The sequence below is a fragment of the Notothenia rossii genome (assembly GCF_949606895.1).
Source record: "Notothenia rossii genome assembly, chromosome: 6".
Taxonomy (NCBI): Eukaryota; Metazoa; Chordata; class Actinopteri; order Perciformes; family Nototheniidae; genus Notothenia; species Notothenia rossii.
The window spans coordinates 36772043-36776126 of NC_136909.1; the positions used below are offsets into that span (position 1 = coordinate 36772043).

The window sequence follows — 4084 nt, forward strand, 5'->3', positions numbered from 1 at the left end:
AGATGTTTAAACTTTTCTGCACTTTTTTGTTTTTGTCCATAGGCTACTTAGGTTATTAAAGAGTTATCGTGTCAAAATATAGGAAATGTATTAATATTTTATTGTATAATTGGTACAGGAAATTACATAATTCAGAGCACCATCTATAGGCTAGTTGCACAAGATGGCGTCTATCAACTTCCGGCGGCTGGGTGTGCGGTTGTAAACTTCCGGTCTACGGTGTGGATTGGTTGAGCGGGTAGATAGCGATAGATAGATAGATTAGATAGATAGATAGATTAGATAGATTAGATAGATTAGATAGAGAGATAGATAAATAGATATATAGCATACAGATTAAGGTGACCAGATTTTCAAAATGAAAACCGGGGACATTTTGAGTTTTGCGGTCAAAATCTCATTAACATATCCAATTTTCTTCGCTGTTAAAGAAAAAAGGGGGACAATTCTGGTTCAATGTAATTCGAACATTTGAACTGTTGGATACAAACAGAAGGACGATAGCTCATATATGAGACTTCAAAGGTCTTTTATTTTGAAACTGTACATCAGATTGTCCAGATTCTCTCTGAGTGACTAAATGGGGTGTCCTGCTATCACCCTGAAGTGAAAGAAGTATTTGATTGACTTCGAATGACTCTTTGATTATGGACGGTTCCCATTAAATAATAATCCAAATATAGATGGACAATAGATCTAATTTGAGATTTTAAACAGCATACATTTAAAATTGTGCCTCAGAAAGTAATGTTATTTTAGGAGTGTTGTGAGATGGTGTCAACATCATTTGGAATTAGTCACCCAGTGGAAATGTCAGATATGTCCTCATAACTGTATCCTTACATTTTACATTCACTCAGTTATAATGTGGTAGTTATATGTAGTTTGTTTTAAATTATTATTGATCACATTATATAGTAAATATTTCTTAATTTAAGATCCAGTATATATGAATATGTTTGGTGTGTTTTTTAGGTATATTTGATATTGACCGAGTAAACGCTTTTATTTTGAAGGCAGTTTTTACAGGCCTCTACCGTAATGCATACGATATTCGCGCACCGCAATACAACGTGCGGGCTGGCTTGACTGTGTTTTCCAAATTGGGGCCTGGCTTGACCACAGTCTGTTTACCCAGTGTTTCCTGACATGAAACGTTTTATTTCACGTTGCTATGTGTTTTTAACATATATTTAAAAACGGGGACATTTCCGGGGACAGTTTCAACCGGGGACAGGGCAATACAAACGGGGACTGTCCCCGGAAAACGGGGACGTCTGGTCACCCTAATACAGATAGCATACAGATAGCATACAGATAGCGGTAGAGCACAGTGAGAAGGCTAACGTTAACGTGATGGCACTATTTTACACTCGATGTCTCCAAGACCTTAAGGTTAAGGTTAACATCAGTGATGTACATCGGCTGGTACAAGCGGCAGGCTCAGCCCCGAGGAGCAAAAGAGAAAAGGGGTTCAAGATGTACATATCCAGTTACATCGACAATTATGAAGGTAAGTGACAAAAAAAGCTGTAGTTACTGGCTAACTTTGACAACTTGACAGTCTTGATACAGTGTAAAGCATTTTAATGATGTACTATTACGTGTTTTGGATAACATGAATGATGTCCAATTCCCCAGTTTCAAACAAAGATCTACCTTCAGGGAGAGTGAGCGTCAGGGCTAGCTGTTACAGGTCCATGAGAAAGCACGAAAAGCCTCACAATCTCAGAGTAGGGAGGAAAATAAAAAGTGTTCATCGGTTCAAAGCCTCAATCAGGTTCATGTTCTGGGGTTTTGATGTGGCTAGAGTAGGTAACCTGTGATTTAGGATTAAAAAAAGCCCAGCTAGCTGACGTTTTGCAACAGATTTGTGATAATAGTGACAATAAATTAGCTCACATCAACTGGTAGCTAGCTAAGTGTGTGTAACATGAAGGGGCTACAGATTTATTTTCGTTTTGTAACCCTGTCGTGTAAATTATAAATACATTAGCTAAACCCAAACTTAGCTTTCATCAAAGATTCTTAATGAGAGGTTGAAAACTGTCTCTGCTTTCATGGAAACCCCAGAAACTGGTTGTGACGGCTGCTGTTCTTTAATGAATGGTTAGTATAATCCATGTAGGGTCCAATTATTTGTGTTGGCCAGTGTTAGGTAAGTGCTGGTTTTGTACCCTACATCTATTTTAAGCTGTTCAACGTTCTACTAACACTATTTTATGTAGTTATAATATAATAAGATAATAAATTGAGACAGCTGAGAGAGCTTATCTGTTTGAATGTCCTTAAATTACAGTATTCCAAACAGCAGAACTTCTGTGTATGTGATGTGACTGATAACCTGACATGGTTTAGCCTTTTCCCACACCTACTACTTGCCTGATCAGCCTGCTCTCAGCTTTCTCATTTGTCTGTGTTGTATTGAAGCAGTGTCCTAAATGTAAAATGACTGACATTTTTGTTTTACTGTGTAGATTGTCTTTGAGAACTGCTCACCTGTGGAGATTGCAGTGGCAAAGTGTTCCTGTGTAGCTGGAACAGCACTCTGCAACCACAATGTTGCACTGCTGTTCCAGACCGCACACTACTCCACACTCAACCTGGCTGCTGTACCCCTTGTCCTCAGCTGCACTGAAACAGAGCAGCGATGGCACAAGCCAAGAACCATGGTATGTTGCATCAACGACCTTTTCAATTAATTTGACAATTATTTTGTGTAATTAATAGGGTGTGAAACCAGGCAGAGTAAGTGACATGGTGTTCATTTCCACTAAGCCAAAGCATTTTACAGTTGCTGACGGTGTAAGGTAATATATATTGTCCTAAGTAATTGTATGTACCCTGCTACAACTTTGTGGTTGTTGTCTGAGTGTAAAATTGTTCTTAAAGTCCTAATTACCATATAAACATGTTCAAAGGAGTACACGTTGCAAGGCCTTGCGGGGGGAGCTGCCAGACCCAGATGTCCTCAAAGTCAGCGAGGCATACAAGGACTTCTCAGCAGACATCGCACCACGAAAAAAAAAAAACGAATGGCTCACTACTCAACTCAACGACTAACACTCTTTCAGAGGATATGTTGGAAATGCACACATTATATATATTTTTTGCATCTACTTTCTGGATATTGTACATCTGTTCATCTGTTATATAAACTAGCATTACTTAAATATGCAGAGGCTAATTGAAATGTTTAAATATGTATTTTTCCCCCCGATATAACATCAACCTATGTTTATTAAATGAATCTGTAAAATGTTATCATATTGTGGATTTATTAAATTATGTATTTTCCTTTGTTATTTATGTGTGCGTTTGTTTTGAGGATATAATTCATTAGTACCTAAACATAGTATGGTATAACTGCTTTTTGTAATGAAATTAGACCCTCCAGAAAAACGCGGGTAAAAATCCTTGATTATGCGGGCTAAATTCCTTGATTATGCAGGCTAAAATCCTTGATTATGCGATTAAACATGCAGGGTTTTTATGTGATTTTATGCGGTGAAATTGCGGGAAGTTGCGAAATATGCGGAAAGTTGCGAAATATGCTAAATATGCGGGAAAAAAGAATAACAATTTTTTTAAATATTGGGCTGTCTTATTTACTTTCTCTCACACACAACCTGCCACTAATGTTAAACCCCTTTACTATTCAATTAAACAAATTCAATGTTTATTTATTGTAAAAGCAATTGGGCTATTTTAATCTCACACCCCCCCCCCCCCCCCCACACACACACACACACACTTCTCCGCCTCATTCTGTTTTCATATACTCGTTCGTTATCTGACCAGCTTCAATCTCACTTCGTTTCTTGTAGCCCCCGAAAGGGTTTTGGAGGTTGATGCCTCGGTGAACGTGAGTTGTTTGGCTTTCTTGTCCGCAGCAGCAGAAAGCATTTTCAAATGTTTGAATGAATCAAAGTGGGTCGTCACCGGCGATTTTCTCTTATGCTCCAACACACAATTGCACGGGGTGCAGAATAGTTTCTCCCCACTTTTTGCCCGGTCTTTAGTAGAAATGTTCGTCGGTAAATGAGATGGATTAGATTTTTTCATCTTGGTGTTTTCTCTATCG

The 4084-nt window shown here is 38.3% G+C and overlaps 1 long non-coding RNA gene across 2 annotated transcripts; it reads left to right on the plus strand.

Moving 5' to 3' along the window:
• Positions 1 to 745: 745 nt before the first annotated feature.
• Positions 746 to 3300, plus strand: LOC307045445. Of its 2 annotated transcripts, none has more exons than XR_013809919.1 (3): positions 746 to 1513; positions 1642 to 2672; positions 2922 to 3300. It is a non-coding gene; the product is annotated as an uncharacterized lncRNA (long non-coding RNA). The 2 variants fall into 2 exon arrangements; XR_013809920.1 differs by having other exon boundaries at positions 812 to 1513; positions 2478 to 2672.
• Positions 3301 to 4084: the final 784 nt, after the last annotated feature.